Raw genomic sequence first — 17,496 nt, 5'->3', positions numbered from 1 at the left:
TCCTATTATTATAGAAAGTTGAGACAAGCCTGATTTTCCTTCGCCAAGTCATGCTCAAATGGGACGACCATTAGGGCCTTATTTCTAGGCCTGCATATGTTCCCTCTAAATAATTTTCTGCCCATTTAGTGGCTATGTGCACCCATTTACTTCTGCTTCTATTTTGAGCCCCCCCCCCTTATGCCCCCATATAATAGTATAAATATTAATGGGATACCATGACTAGCTCATGACTGGGGGGGTCATGGGGGAGGGTGTTCTTTGTTTTGTTTATTTATTTGTGATTTTCTATATATGGCGCTAGCTCAATCCTAGCGCAGGGCACTCTTTTGGGTAACAGCTGGGCTTTATAAAATAAAAGAACATAACAGAGGACACAGCAAAAATGTTTCTAGTCAAGTTATACACTCTTGAACTGTTTTTGTGTAGTTCTCATGAGGTTTATCTAACATGCACTGCACAACAATCAAGTGCATTGCAGATGAGCAGCAGTGAAAGCGATTGCGTAAGCGATCGCTAAATGTAAAAAAAAAAAACGACCGCGAGTGGTGCGCTGGCACGCGCCACTGCAAGACATATGTCTTCAATTATCGCGCCCGTGTCTGGGCATGATAATTGAAGACATATGGGCTTTGGTGCGCGTAACAGACACCAATAGGGCATGGGCGGAGCAACTCGACCGCCTATGGCCTATTGAGTGTTCTGTTACAAAACAACACGCACTCCAAGCCCAATCAGAAAAGACCATAGGAAAACACACGTACGAGCGTGTTCATTTCCAGGGTCCATTTCTGAAACCCGGACAAAAGGACTCTCGCTGCGCAAACACTGCTGCGCAGTGTAACGCTAGGCGCGAGACCTAAAAAAGCTTGCTCCACCTTAATAAAGTTTTCCTAATCCCTCTTACTTTTTTAGTGTGAATTCTGACACCTGTAGCACATCATTTGTAGCACTATTGTGCGCACTGTCTATTTTGGGTTGACAGGCCAGTTATCGACTCCAGAGGCTTTGGCTTTGGACCACCCAGCATCCAACTTTAAGCACTTACACAACTTGTGACAAGAGCAGATACCCTTGCTAGGCTCTCAGGCCTTTTTGGGTCTGATACAGGCGCTATTGGTTTTTCGGTGAAGTAGCATTGGAGAGTTTAGGATGCTGACAGTGAGAAAGACTTGATTGTAGCATTTGTGGCTATAGATACACCTGCTTAATATGCTCCTCTCATCTGGTGTTGGTCTCATACATTTGCATATTGTCTCTTGGTGTATATTGCATTCTGATGGATACATCTGCCAGTGGATTCCTCACCTTGTGAATATTCCCTTGTATCAGCAACATTCGGAAATTCTTTTTCGACACCGCGCACGAATCCGCTGACGTCACCGACTCCATAATAGGCCCACGCCGGCGTGATGACATCAGTTCCCTTTTTTCCGCGTCGTCAAAGCTAACGGTTTCTAGGGATCCTCTGTAGCTGTTAGTAACTTTGTTACTGTTTGTTTCATTTCGGTGTTCTTTTGCTTCTTTGTGTTGAAATGTCCAAGAAGAAGACTGGATTCAAGCCCTGCGGAGAGTGCGGCAAGATGTCTGACGAATCCGCACGAGTGCTGCGTCTGGTGTTTGAGTTCGGACCATGACGTCAAGGAATGTTCATCCTACAAGAAAATGAATCCTAAGGCTCCTTTGTGCAAAGTTGAAGAGCAGGAAAGACAAGAAGAGGTCGAGGTCACGGATTCGTCGTTTGAGGTCGAGGTCTCGCTCGAAGTAGCGCTTGAGGTCGTCTTCGGCGCATGCTTCGAAGTCATCGAGGAAGAAGCACAAGAAGAGATCTCATGAGTCTCGACATCATTCTGGGAAGGACTCGAGCTCGAGACTGAAGTCGCAGGTGAAGTTACTTCGCAAAGAAGTGGAGGCTCCGACTCCGGAAGTTCAAGTCTCCGAAGGTGAGGCTTCGCCTGTGAATTCGCCTGTTCATTCACTGAAGCCGATGTCGAATCCTTCTCCGGCTCCGACTCATTCTTCTGACCAGGAGGGTGAGGTAGATGAAGAAGATGGAGGAGAAGAGGAGGCTCCGTTGCCTGCGGATTCGTCGACCCCGGTGCACCAGCCTGAGGTTGAAGTAGAGAAGACTCCGCTCCCTCGAGAGCAACCTGTGGGCTCTTATCCAGCTTTTCCTGCTCCAGGTCAGGACCCTACTCAGTTCCTGAATGCAATGTATGGAGTATATTCAAGAGCTATGTACCCCTCTGGTGCACCGGTTGGTCCCACGGGTCCATTAGCGTATAATCTGGGTATCCCCCAGTCTTATGCTCCTGCGCCTTTTATGCCTTTTATGCCGGCTCCGACGCCGCCTTGGCTTTACTCGCCGACGCCGAAGCCTTCGACGCGGAAGCCTTCGACGCCAAGACCATCGACACCAACACCCGCGACGCCAATGCCGATTCGACCTCGTGTTCAGCGGTCTGGACCTCCGGCTTCGGGCTCGACACCGGCCCCGCTCCGACGGAGTCGATTCCGGATCCATCGACTTCGTTCATGAAGGAGAGGTCGAGGCGTGAGGCATAGAGACTTCTGGAAGAGCAGAGGTATCGTGATGCAGAGATGGAAGAGGGTGAGCTGCAGGATTCAGAGGATCTTTTCGATGATCTGAGAGAGGCTAGTGGTCTAGAACTGTCCCCTGATTGGGATTTGACCTCTATTTCTGACGCCCCTTCTAAGGATGTGACACCTTATCACGTGGTCATAAGAAAGGCTGCAGACTTGTTGAATTTAACTCTTCCAATGGCAGAGTATAAAGCTAATTTACTGACTGAAGTCCTTCCTTCGCCTACCTCTGTGGTCGAGCCTATGCTCCCTTTTAATGATGCTTTGGCGGAGCCTATAACGGAGGTTTGGAAAAGACCGCTTACAGACCCAGCTGTTTTGAGGGCGGTTGCAAGAAGGTACAGGGTGGCGCCTGGTGACCCGGACTTTTTATCCACACACCCCTTGCCAGAGAGCTTGGTTGTGCAGGCGGCCTGCTCGAAAAAATCTGCGGGTGCTATTCCACAGGTTCGTGGGGATAAGGAATCGAAGAAGCAGGACCAGGCTGCTAAAAAAAAGTCTTTTCCTCGGCAAGCATGGCTCTTAAATCGACTAATGCAACTTGTCTAATGGGACGCTATATCCATGCGTTGATGGATTCAGTAAAACAGCTGGTTCCAAAACTTCCTGAGGATAGGAAGGATTTTCAAGAAGTGATTGTTGACACTCAAGCTGCCACAAGACAGGTCATTCAGAGTGGTCTGGACACTGCTGACTCGGTAACAAGAGTGATGGGTTCTTCTGTGGCCACAAGAAGAGCAGCATGGCTTAAATCATCTGAGTTCTCTGCTGATGTCCAAGCTGCCTTGATGGATTTGCCCTTTGATGGGTCAGGTTTGTTTGGAAAGAAGGCTGATGCTGCCCTAGAAAGATTCAAGGGCAGCAGAGCGACAGCGAGATCTTTGGGCCTGCAGTCCAGAGGTACTTCCGGAAAGAGGTTCAGAGGTTTTGGCAGATCTTCCTTTCGGACCTTCAGGCAGCCTCAGCAGCAGCAGCAGCAAAATACGCTGTACAAGTCGTACAGAGGCAGGCAAAGAGCTCGTCCTAGAGGTAGTCAGGTCTCCTCCTCCTCCTCTACCTCTTCCCAACACCCTGCCACCACAGCAAAGCAGCCCTAACTCCGCCATTCCGGATCATGTGGGCCCAGTGGGGGGCCGGCTTACCCATTTTCTACGAGATTGGGAATTGATTACATCGGATCTTTGGGTTCTCAATCTCGTGGAGAATGGGTATGCTCTTCCCTTTCGGGAATTTCCCCCCAATTACCCTCCTTGCCAAGGTTTTTGTGTGGAGGACCACCTGCTGCTCTTGCAGGAAGAAGTCCTGGCTCTGTTCAGAAAGGGTGCAATAGAGGTGGTTCCAGAGCAGGAGAGGGGTCAGGGGTGCTACTCCCGGTATTTCCTGATCCACAAAAAGGATGTCAGACTTCGTCCAATCCTGAATCTCAGGATCTTGACCCTTTACTTGAAGCAGGAGAAGTTCAAGATGCTCACCCTTGCGCAGGTTCTTCAAGCGCTGCTGGAAGAAAACTGGATGGTGTCGATCGACTTGCAGGATACGTATTTCCACATCCCCATTCTGAAGTCGCACAGGAAGTATCTCCGTTTTACGGTGGGATTGCAGCACTACCAGTTTGCGGTCCTTCTGTTTGGTCTTACTACTGCGCCTCGAGTCTTCACCAAGGTGATGGCAGTGGTGCCTGCACATCTCAGAAGGTCAGGGTTTCCGGTATTCCCTTATCTGGGCGATTGGCTGATCAAAGCAGAATCTCCGGAGAAAGTGCTCCATCATCTGCAAAGTCACAACTCAGTTGTTGTAGAAGTTGGGTTTTTCAATAAATGTACCCAAATCTCACCTGGTGCCCTCCCAGTGCAACCTGTTCATAAGTGCAGTAGTGGATACTACTGTATGTTGGGCATTCCCTCCTCCACAGTGGATTCACGACATACAGGAGATGATTCCTTTATTTCACAATGGAGCGGTCAGTCCAGTCCTGAAGGTCCTTCGTCTGCTCGGTCTGATGGCTTCTTGCATTCTGTTGGTCAACCATGCACGCTGGCATATGAGGGCACTCCAGTGGTGCCTCCACAGGCAGTGGTATCAACACAACGGAGATCTCAGGGAGTCGATCAGGATCTCCAGAGAAACTGCAGCGGATCTGTCTCGGTGGAGTGTGGAGGGCAATCTGTCTCAAGGAAAGCCTTTCCAGCTTCCTCCAGCAGTGGCCACAGTGATAACTGATGCGTCCACTCTAGGGTGGGGTGCTCATCTGGGGGATCTGGAGATCAAGGGTCTTTGGTCTCCAGAGGAAAGGTTGCTTCATATCAACCTTCTGGAATTACGGCTCAAGGCCTTCATCCCTTCCGTTCGTGGTCGGTCGGTTCATGTCCTGACGGACAACACCACCAGGATGTGGTATGTCAACAAGCAGGGAGGAGTAGGGTCGCAGTGTCTCTGCAGAGAGGCTCTGCGTCTCTGGTCCTGGGTTCAGGATCATCAGATTTGTCTGATGGCAAATCATCTGGCCGGGCTTCTGAACGTGCGTGCAGACAGTCTCAGTCGGCAGTTCTCAGCCGACATCGAGTGGAGGCTTCATCCAGAGGTAGTTCGTCATGTCTTTCGGACGTGGGGGACTCCTCAGGTGGACCTGTTCGCCACTCGCGAGAATGCTCACTGCCCGTCATTCTGCAGCCTCCAGTTTCTGATGCAGGAAGCCTTGGGGGACGCGTTTCAGTTGAGTTTGGGCTCGCAACTCCTTTACGCGTTTCCTCCCATACCCTTGATTCCTCGGGTTCTGAGGAAGATCTGCCAAGACCGGGCCCTTATATTGGTCGACCCGGATTAGCCAAGAAGGGTATGGTACACAGATCTTCTTCACCTCTCGACTCATGGTGGCCACCGGCCCTGGGAACCGCACCCATACCTACGGACCACGCACGTAACCTGGGCTTCATCCTGGACTCCTCCCTCTCGATGACCAGACAAATCAACGCCGTCTCATCTTCATGCTTCAACATCCAACGCATGCTCAAAAAAATCTTCCTCTGGATCCCCACCGAAACAAGAAAGACGGTCACCCATGCACTGGTCACAAGCCGACTGGACTACGGAAACACCCTTTACGCCGGAACCACAGCCAAACTACAGAAAAAACTCCAACGCATCCAAAACGCCTCAGCTAGACTCATACTGGACATCCCCTGTCAAGCTCACATTTCCGGTCACCTGAAAGACCTCCACTGGCTCCCCGTCAACAAGAGAATAACGTTCCGTCTCCTCACCCACGCACACAAAGCCCTCTACGACCTAGGACCCAAATGCCTCAACACGCGACTGTCCTTCTACACCCCCACCCGCCAACTACGATCGTCCAATCAAGCCCTCGCCGCAATTCCGCGCATCCATAGATCCACCATGGGGGGAAGATCCTTCTCCTACTTAGCGGCCAAGACCAGGAATTCTCTCCCCACCCACCTCCGCCTTGTACAGAACCACCTCTCCTTCAGAAAGCAACTAAAAACTTGGATATTCGATAAATAATGTACCCCCCCTCCCCCAAGCGCCTTGAGACCCTCTGGGTGAGTAGTGCGCTATACAAATTTTTGAACTTGAACTCCTCGTGCCCGCCGCTCCGTCTCCCATTCAGGGCAGATCTCCTCTCTCAGATGGAGGGGCAGGTTCTACACCCCCACCTCCAGACCTTACACCTTCATGCCTGGAGATTGAACGGGGCAACCTGAATTCCTTTTCTCTCCCACATGATGTGGTGGATGTCATTCTTTCGACCAGGCGTGACTCCACTAAGTCAATAGATTCTTACAGATGGTCTAAATTTGTGCCTTGGTGTGGGGAGAAGTCCATTGACCCTTTGAGGGCTCGTTTGTCAGATATACTTCTATTTGCTCTTTCTTTAGCGCATCAAGGTTTTGCTGTGGCTACAGTGAAAGGTTATCTTTCGGCTTTGTCGGCTTTTCTCTGCCTGCCGGATCAGCCGTCCCTATTTAAATCTCCTATTGTTTTAAGATTTCTGAAGGGCCTTACAAATAAATTCCCTCCTGCTCCTTTTATTGTGCCTCAATGGGACTTGAATCTGGTGCTTACTTTTCTAGTGGGTTCCCCTTTCGAACCTCTACATAATTGTCCCTTGAGGTTGTTGTCTTTTAAGACGGTTTTCCTAGTTGCAATTACCTCGGCAAGGAGGGTAAGTGAGCTTCAAGCTCTTAGTTCAAAGCCCCCATTCTTGACCATCCATGCTGAACAAATGGTTCTTAGGACCAGGGCTGCTTTTCTGCCTAAGGTGGTAACTCCCTTCCGTCTAGGACAGTCCATTACCCTTCCTACCTTTTATCCTCCCCCTCACCCTTCCAAGAGGAGGAGCAGCTTCACCGTCTGGACCCTAAGAGGGCGGTGAGCTTTTATCTTGATAGGACTAAGGACTATCGTGTTGATGACCAGCTGTTTGTTGGATTTGCTGGTTGCAAGAAAGGAAGAGCTGTGCACAAGCGCACACTTTCGAGATGGATAATTCTATGCATCAAGATCTGCTACGCCCTGGCTGGTAAGGAACCTTCAGAGGGTATAAGAGCTCACTGTACTAGAGCAAAGTCTTCAACGTCTGCTTTGTCTAGGGGTGTTCCTGTTGAGGATATTTGTAAAGTGGCAACTTGGGCCTCCCTCCACACTTTCGCGAAGCATTACTGCTTGGATACCGAAGTGAGGAGGGAAGGACACTTTGCGCATTCTGTCCACCAGGATTTTCTGGTATAGGAGAGTGGACACCCTCCTCCGGGGATGGGGGACTGCTGTGGGAATCTATTCACAAGGTGAGGAATCCACTGGCAGATGTATCCATCAGAAGAACAAGTTACTTACCTTCGGTAACGCTTTTTCTGGTGGATACAGTATCTGCCTGTGGATTCCTCACTGACCCACCCGCCTCTCCATTGTCCACTCTTTTATACCTGAGTAACTGTGATGTTAATATGTTTTTATTGTTGAAGGAAAAGTTTTATTTCAATTGCTTTTCTGCATTGGTTTCACACTGTGTGTTATCTTGACATTTGTGTACTGTGTATACTGTGTATATATCTACTGATGGCGTGGGCCTATTATGGAGTCGGTGACGTCAGCTGAGTCGCGCGCGGTGTCGTGCCTTTGTGACGTCGTCCACGTCGGTGCGAAGCTACAAAAAGAATTTCCGAATGTTGCTGACGCAAGAGGATATTCACAAGGTGAGGAATCCACAGGCAGATACTGTATCCACCAGAAAAAGCGTTAGCGAAGGTAAATAACTTGTTCTATAGGCGCCAACTCCATGTTAAAATGTTTTCTATTTGAGTCCTTAAGTTCCAATGTGCACCGAGTGGGCTCTGAGTTTGTTGTGTCATGCACCTATTTTTCATCTGCCAGGTTTGTTACCTTTTGACCCCATTGTGTTACTGACGCACAAATACATTCAGCAGCACCAAAGACCATCATCAACACACAAGTGCGTCATGGGCTCATGCCCCTTGGGTCTGAGAACCACCTCCAGTCCTTCCTTTGCCAGAGAATGCTGGCTGGGTTATGAGACAGACACACTTTCTTAACTGCCCCTCTGCCACACAAAATGTCCCTAGGCAGACCATCACATGGAAGGTGGTGTTACTGATGGATGCTAAACTGCTTAGACACATTACCGACCTGCAAGTGCTCATTCTAGAGGATCCCGTCATCCAGATCCACAAGGACAAGGTAGTTCTTAGAACCAATTCTGAGTTCCTTCCGAAAGTACTACCACCTTTCCACCTTAGCCAAACCATAGAGCACCCAGTGTTCACCCTGCAACCAGATTCCATTGTGGTAAGAGCACTCCACACATTAGATGTCAAAAGAGCTCATATGTACCTTATTGATAGGACCAAGCCCTTCCGTAAATCAGAATAGCTTTGTCTTTTTGCAATACCATCTCATCTCCAAGGCCGTCCTAGCTGAGTAGATAGTCAAATGTACTCCGATATTATAATATAAAGCAAAAAAGGGGTTTTACCTGCTCCACCAAGGGCACACTCCCTCCACAAGCAGGGAGTGACCATGGCTTTCCTAGGAAACATTCTTCTAGTGGATATTTGCAAGGTAGCCACCTGGTCTACACACCTTAACCAAGCACTACTGTGAGGACATCTTAGCCCGTCAACAGGCCATGGTGTGCCAGATGGTGTCAAGGACCTTGTTTCATACATCTGCATTATCAACCTGCTTGCCACCACTGGTGGAGGGCACGTCTTTAAAGTCTATGCTAAGCATGTATATCTACAGCCACACATGCTATGAGTAGAAGATGCTACTTACCTTGTAAGCGTGTTTGTAGCATTTAGTGCTGTAGATTTACATGCACCTGCCCTCCTCCCCAGAAGCCTGCGTCTTTTGCAGATCTCTTGTGTTCGAGGCATGTGGGCTGCTGAATTCATATCTATAGCATAGATCGCCGCCTAGTGTTGGGTCCGGATGATTGCACATTGTTGTCCTGGAAGAGTCACGTCGGTATTGTTTGCGTTCGGTGCCCGGTTCTGTTCGGACTCGCCTCCCGGGTTTGACATCCAGGGAGTCGCGTGGCTCTTTGGTGATCGAGGCCCAGTCGGCGCAGCAAGACCCTCGACGACGCGACATGGAACGGAGCCCGTTCAAGAAGTGTCCCGTGTGCGGATCGAAGTACCCACACATCGACGTCCACCCGGTGTGCAACAAGTGCCTGTCACCGGACCACGATGAAGCCAACTGTATGGCTTGTTCACGATTTCGTTCAAAGAAGATGATTCGGCTTCGGCGCGTGGTGCGTATGGAGGCCCGGCAGTCGGCCCCGGCACCGGTGGACATCTTCGACAGCGAAGAAGCGGACAAACACGATGTTCAGCTGCAAATTTCACCTCCAGCGGAAGAAATCGACTACGACTATGAAGTGTATGTCGAAGGCCTACCCGTAGAAGAAGTCGTCGACGAGGTAGGAGACGACGATGAGGCCTATGGGGCCATGGAAGATAGCTCAGAGGAAGAGCTATGCCCCGTTCGAACACTTACAAAGGCTCAGGTCGAGGGATCGCCTATCGGCCTTACCCAAGACCTTCTAACAACATCCACGGCCCCACCTCCCGGCCCGGCTACGGACTCTTCGACGGAGCCGCCATTACCGAAAACGAAACCGAAAGTGAAACCTTAGGTGTCCACACTACCTAAAGTGGTCCAACTGCCTTCCAAACCGAAACCTTCTGCTCCACCGTTGACAGCCTCGTCCTCCGAGGTGTCGGAACAGCCCAGGCCGAAGAAGCCTGTCGACCCGGCGAGGTCTGTGAAATCCGTCCAGCCGAAGCAGATCAAGGGCGTCGGGCAGAAGTCCAAAAAGGCCGTCGAGACACAGTCAAGCAAGGGCGTCGAGCCTAAGTCCAGGACGGGCGTCGAGCTGGAGCAAAGCAAAGGCTTTGAGCCGAGGGCCGCAAAAAGCGTTGAGCCGAAGTCCAGCAAGGGCATCGAGCCGAAGTCCAGCAAGGGCATCGAGCCGAAGACTTGTGCCCCAAAGGCGGTTGCCCAGGCCGCCGACGCAATCAAGCCTCGGACCGACCAGCCCAAGGCATTGACGCTCGAGTCTTCACACATTGGTGGACCACGATCGTCTGTCGTGTCGACGAAGCCGTCTGCTTCCTTCACGAAGCAGGTCTCGGACTCCCTCAAGCGTATCAGGGACAAGGCTTCGGCAGAAGACCCCAAAACGCCTTCCACACCGAAGCAGTCGGTTCCCATCCTCCAAGTCATCTACGCCAATCCTCTTCACGTTGCCGCCGAAGGTGGCACCTAAGGCCTTAGCACCACGGGCGGCGCCCGACGCAAACTTGCAGAGTGCTGTGGGGTCGACGCCCACTCTCCCGGCTGGGGGTTTGAAGCATCGACCACCATTAATGGAGGAACAGTCGGAACGTTTCATCGATGCCGACACTGGGAAGCTTACGCTTTACAAGCGGAAAATTACGGCGACGACGCCTTTGGAGTCGTACACCATTCCTTTGAAGCGCAAGAAGCCTGCTTTGGATTCACCGGTCTTGGTCGAACCACTGACTCCTCGGACTCAGAGAGTTGCCACGCCTTCGCCAACTTATTCAGATGCCGAGGATGCTGGGGATGAGGAATACAGCTTCCCGGCCCACACAGATCCTGATGAACAACAGGACGCATGGGTGGACACAGGTGACCAGAGGGATCAGCAACCCGCCCTTGACCCTCAGATATACAATGTCAAGACCTCTCCTACTGAGGATTCTGCGGCATTCAATGCCTTGATTGAAAGGGCGGCAAAAAACCACGACGTTGAAATGCATGCTGACCCTGTGGAGATGGACTTCCTCTTTGACACTTTTTCAACTGCTGAAAAGACTGTGAAAACCCTCCCGATGCTAAAAGGGGTCCTCAAACATGCTGCAGACATCTTCAAAGAGCCCACACGGCTAGGGTGGTCAATCCTAGAATTGAAAAAAAATACCGACCGGCACCTGGCGATCCCACTTACATCAAGGGCCAGTTGCCATTGGTCTCCCTGGTCGTTTCTAATGCACGCAAAAGGGCGAATTCGCAAACCACTGGTGAAGCTCCTCTCCCGGACAAAGAATCCAAAGTGCTAGAAGCATCGGGAAAGAGGGTAGCAGCTCAGGCGGGCAATATCTGGCGTATCTCTAACACGCAGGCACTTTTGGCTCGGTACGACAGGGCACACTACGACACACTAGTAGACCCTGTTGCAACATCTCCCAGACCAATATAAGGAGGCTGCGGAGATGCTTATCCAGGAAGGGAAGCTCATCTCCAACGCTTCGATTAAGTGTGCACTAGACGTTGCGGACACTGCAGCCAGGGCGATTAACACCAGTGTGATGTTAAGACGGTAGGCATGGCTCAGAATCTCCGGATTTAAGCCCGAGATCCAGACTACCATCCTCAACCAGCCAGTTAACCCTGACAGATTATTTGGTCCTGAGGTGGATACCACCTTGGAAAAAATAAAGAAGGATACCGAGACTGCGAAGTCTATGGGAGCTCTCCAATCCCAACAGTTTCGGGGGAGCACTTTTCGTCGCTCAGGCAATAGGGGTGTTTCCAGAGGCCATATGTCCCAGCAAACACAATTCAATAAAAGTGGGGCGCAAACCTCTTACCCCAAACAAAATAGAGGAGGTTATCGGGGCAACAACGCCAAGGGCAGAGGCAGGGGCAACAACAACTCCCGTTCCTCCGCCTCCAACAAACAGTGACGCCCTGTCACTGCCCCCCGACCATTCCACACCTGTCGGGGGGAGACTCCAGCAGTTCCTGCCAGTCTGGAAATCCATCACCACAGACAGGTGGGTCAAGAAACTTATCCAGTTCGGTTATTGTTTGGAGCTCACATCCACTCCACCCAACATACCACCAAAACACCGTCCTATGTCCACAGAGCATTTGCACTTATTGCAGCAGGAGGTTCTCGTCATGCTGCAAAAGGGCGCCATAGAGCTCGTACCAGTGGAAGAGGAAGGCACAGGGGTGTACTCCCTGTACTTCTTGATCCCAAAGAAGGACGGGTCCCACAGGCCTATTCTCGACCTCCGGCCTCTAAACCAATACATTCTCTCGGAACACTTCCACATGCTGACGCTGCAGCAGGTTCTTCCGATACTCACTCAGGGGGACTTCCTCGCAACCTTGGACCTCAAGGATGCTTACTTCCACATTCCACTCCATCCATCACACAAAAAATACCTCAGATTCACCATTCAGAATCGGCATTATCAATTCAAGGTCCTTCCTTTCGGAGTGACCACAGCCCCCAGAGTGTTCACCAAATGTCTAGCAACAGTGGCGGCGCACCTCAGGAGACAACACATCCATGTCTACCCTTATCTGGATGACTGGCTGGTTCAGGCAAAGTCGGCCCAGCAGTGCGCCGCCGACATGTCCCACACCATTCACCTTCTTCACAGTCTGGGCTTCTCCCTAAACTATCCAAAGTCGCACCTTCAGCCAGCCCATGTGCGGCAATATCTAGGTGCAACAATCAATACTCTGGCAGCCACGGCTCAGCCAACTTCGGCGCGGATCAACAACATCCAGTCGCTGATCCAACAGTTCAAACCGCAACACTCGCTCCCTGCGAGAGTGTTCATGCAGTTGATAGGCATGATGGCCTCCTGCATTTTCATAGTCCCGCACGCGAGGTTACATATGCGCCCACTCCAGGAATGCTTAGCGCATCAGTGGAATCAGGCTCAGGGACAGTTGAAAGACCTAGTGTTGGTCACCGGTCGGGCATGCAACTCTCTGCTTTGGTGGAATCCACACAACCTTTGCAAGGGCCGACCGTTCCAAGCGCCTGTCCCATAGATCATCCTGACGGCGGACGCGTCTCTCCAGGGATGGGGAGCTCATGTACTCCACTACTCAGTGCAGGGTCTATGGACAATACAGCAAAAGAAGATGCACATCAACTACCTAGAACTGATGGCAATCTTCATGGCACTGAAAGCATTCAAAATACATCTGTGCAACAAGGTCGTGTTGATCCGGACGGACAACATGACGGCCATGTACTACATCCAGAAGCAGGGAGGTACACACTCTCCACAGTTGTCTCATCTGGCTCGGAGCATGTGGAAGTGGGCCATTCAGAGGAACATCTTCCTCATGGCGGAACACCTCCCAGGCACAGACAATCAGATGGCGGACCTGCTCGGCAGGTACAGCCACCAGATGCACGAGTGGGAGATACATCCATCAGTACTCCGCCCGTACTTCCAGCAGTGGGGTCATCCACAGATAGACCTGTTCGCCACAAGGGAAAACGCAAAATGCCCAAGCTTTGCCGGCTGGTTCCCTCACCCACAGTCGCAAGGCAATGCGATATGGATGAACTGGTCAGGCAGATTTGCGTACGCTTTTCCCCCAGCACCTCTCATACCGCTGGTGGCAAGAAAGCTAATGCAACACTCGATGACACTCATCCTGGTTGCTCCAACGTGGGCACGCCAACCATGGTACACCACGTTTCTAGAACTCTCTGTGGTACCGCATCAAAGGCTACACCTCACGCCCAAGCTTTTGACGCAGAGCCATGGCGACATTCAGCATCCAGATCCGCAACAGCTCAACCTGGCGATCTGGCTCCTGAAGTCTTAGAATTTGGCTACCTTGACTTGCCTCCTGAATGCATGGATATCATACGGGAGGCAAGGAAGTCCACCACCAGAGCCTGCTATGCAGCCAAATGGAAGCAGTTTGTCATTTACTGTGCTACACACAACATCAACCCGCTAGATGCATCCACTCCCAACATCATCTACTATTTGTTACATCTTTACAGATGCAATCTAGCATACGCTTCCATCAGGATACACTTATCCGCCATAGCGGCTTATCTCCAAAACAGGCAGCATCTCTCAGTTTTCAGAGTGCCTGCCATTAAGGCCTTCCTAGAAGGCCTGAAGCCGGTCATCCCTCCCAGGACCCCGCCAGCTCCTGTATGGAACCTCAATGTGGTCCTCACCAGGTTGATGGGCCCACCTTTTGAGCCTCTACATTCATGTGAGATTCAGTTCTTGACATGGAAAGTGGCTTTTCTCATAGCCATTACGTCTCTGCGACGTGTTAGTGAGCTACAGGCGCTCACTGTACAAGAGCCATTCATTCAAATTCATTCCAACAGGGTGGTGCTGCGCACTAACCCTAAATTTCTTCCTAAAGTGGTTTCGCAGTTCCATGTCAATCAGACCATTGAACTGCCCGCATTCTTTCAAAACCCAGAAACAGTTGCCGAAAGAATGCTCCACACTCTTGATGTCAAACGAGCCTTGATGTACTACATCGATAGGACCAAAGACTTTAGGAAAACACAACAACTCTTTGTTGCCTTCTCAGCCCAGCACAAAGGCAACCCCATTTCCAAAGCAGGTATAGCCAGGTGGATCGTTAAGTGCATTCAAATTTGCTATCACAAGGCTAAGCGCACTTTAACGGTCCCTCCAAGAGCCCACTCCACCCGAACGTTGGGGGCCTCTATGGCTTTCCTTGGTAATATCCCTTTGGAAGATATTTGTAGAGCAGCCACATGGTCTACACCACACACATTTACTAAACATTACTGTGTAGATGTGCACTCCAAGCAGCAGGCAGCTGTAGGGCAGGCTGTTCTTAAGACACTTTTTCAAACGTCTGCAGCTGGCACAGGCGGCCGCTGTTAATGGAGGGACTACTATATATTCTATGCTATAGATATGAATTCAGCAGCCCACATGCCTCCAACTGAATATGCTACTTACCAGTATGCATCTGTTCTTGGCATGTAGGGCTGCTGACATTCATATCGCCCGCCCTCCTCCCCGGCGCCTGTAGCGGCTGCAGACTTTTTAACACTTACTCTTAGCATGGCCATCGCTATCACTATTACACTCCATCTTTGCCACAATGGCTAAAAACAATCTGGGGATGGAGTCGATGCCCATGCGCACTGTAGTCCAGGGGAGGAGCCACCTATCTCGTGATACTTCGAAGACTCTTCCAGGACAACAATGTGCAATCATCCGGACCCAACACTAGGCGGCGATCTATGCTATAGATATGAATGTCAGCAGCCCTACATGCCAAGAACAGATGCATACTGGTAAGTAGCATATTCATTTCTGTATTTCGCTGCACATTGTGATGGACACACCTTACCTGTGTATACACTCCATAGATACTCTCCCCTGCAGCGCGTAAAATAATCTCACATGGAGTCAGTGCTCATGTGCAATTTATACCACATCTTGTAACTCGAGAGATTTCTTTGAACAAAACCAAAGTGCAAATAAATGTCTGATCCCAACACTAGATGGCAGGATTGTACTAAGCATGTGAATCTACAACACTACACAATACAAAGATTTGCTTACAGAGTATGTAGCATTTTCCTTTTTTACCAGTTACGATGGGACTCTTGATTGGTTTCCAAAGTACACGCAGGCTTGACACAAGGTGAGGTTTCCAGCAGACTTTACTTCTCCACTTGAAGAGGGCTTTTCTACACTGGCAAGCACACTGACTTAGTATTTAAAAGGCTGCAAATGTTTTGGTAATACCCCTACGTGCTTCCTATGGCAAATCCGATGATTTCACTTAAATCCTTGCTATGAAGCTCCAGGAAACAAAACCATTGTTGCCTTTTAACCAGGCACTAAAAATCAAAGTGGGGGTGGGACTGTTTCAGCGGGAGGGATTTCAATAGGAAATATTCTGTGGGCCCCTCAACAGCTATTTTCCGTCAATGGTATATGCTTTGCCATCGACGTACTCCTAGATGAGAGCGTCATCATTAGGTCTTCATTCCTCCACCAGGAGGTAATCCCTCTGGTCGAGAGATTTGAGATCCAGATGTGGAGTAGTGACTTAAAATCACCTCTTATCTAGAAAAAGTACTTTCATGAAACGTTTAGATAAGGGTAAGATTAAAAAAGAAGGTGGATGTGAAATTGGGATATACGATGTGTCCCTCACATCATATTGTGAAAACTGAGCATCATAAAAATGGCCTACATGTTTCAGCCCACCTGCGCCCTCTCGGGTCATTGGCTTTCGTCAGGACTAATAGTGTGTGGGATCCCTGTTTTTTGGGCGTCCCAAGTCCGGTGGAACACTGGCCCCCAGTTTTTTTTATAAATTCTGGTTGGACCCTTTCCTGATTAGCTGAGAACGCTATTCTCTGCTGAAATAAGAAAACACAATTATATGTAATAGAGATCGAATTTTGTTTATCTGGAGCATATAAGTGCTATAATGTAACTTGTTTTTTTGCTTGATGACTATCTATTATATCCATATAGGGTGTTATCTTTCATCATTAGTTACTATAATACTAGCAATCATTTGAGCCTTATGTGTGAAGAATTCATTTCTATCCATATTATCAGCATCTGCGTTATCTGGTATTTCAGGTACACAAATAATTCTCTGTTCTTAGGTTAGCAGTCTACGTGTTAACCGATAAAACCTATTTTCGTATGCCTTATTGTTTATGACATACGCAAAAAAGAGGAATTACGCTTGTGTTTAGCCCTTAATGTTCTAGAGTAGTGGTTCCCAAACTGGGGTCCGCGGACCCCCAGGGGTCCGTGACACATTCCCAGGGGGTCCGCAGGCAGCAATCTTAAAAGCACTGCAAAGCTACTTTTAAAATCGGAAGTTTTTGGGCAGCAGTAAAAGTGTCAAGATAACTCCTGTGATTAATGTACCTGCTGGAGAGAGGGGGATGTTGTCCAGTGGCAGCTTTGACTCATCTAAGGAAGCACAGATGGTTAATATGCCTGCTGCAAAGAATGTCTACCATGAATTAAAAAAAAAAAAAAACAGTATTTTGTTTTGTGCATATCTCATTGGGTTCCTGCTTTTGCCACAGAGATTCTTTTGTTATTGTGCAGTTCACAAGTTCCAATCGTAATCTAGCGCAGTGAGCTATGAACTTCCATCAAAGAGACTACAAGTTCATTTTTTTCCCAGTCTTTCATTACCCCGATGCTGCTAAAAAGGTTTGTTTGGGTAGAAATAAATCCTTATTATTAAAGTCAATGCTAACCCCTGTGTTATGTTCTGAATCCTGAGTTTGCGCATCTCCAGACCAAGCACTGTTAAAAAAAAGTCTACCAGTATGGATGGCATGTGAATCCTATACCTTGTAGTCCCCTTTGCCTCATGTAACATTATCTATTCACTATTTACCTGTTTATGATTCATTGTCTCTGTATGTGTGATGTAAAGTGCTCTGACACCCTACAGAGGTATGAGAGGTGCTATAAAACAAATTAAATACATGTAACAGTGGGGCTATGGTGAAATGAGAGGCACTGTTGGAGGCTAGTAGTGAGGGAACCATTGAAAATTGTCAATCAT

The 17,496-nt window shown here is 49.5% G+C and overlaps 1 protein-coding gene across 4 annotated transcripts in view; it reads left to right on the top strand.

Annotated features, from left to right (window-relative positions):
* The window catches only part of ENTPD5 (ectonucleoside triphosphate diphosphohydrolase 5 (inactive)), a 372,723-nt gene that overhangs the window by 331,335 nt on the left and 23,892 nt on the right, over positions 1-17,496 (top strand). The gene's annotated exons all lie outside the window — the stretch shown is intronic.

The sequence above is a fragment of the Lissotriton helveticus genome, chromosome 9, assembly GCF_964261635.1.
Source record: "Lissotriton helveticus chromosome 9, aLisHel1.1, whole genome shotgun sequence".
Taxonomy (NCBI): Eukaryota; Metazoa; Chordata; class Amphibia; order Caudata; family Salamandridae; genus Lissotriton; species Lissotriton helveticus.
This window is presented reverse-complemented; position numbering and strand designations above follow the sequence as displayed.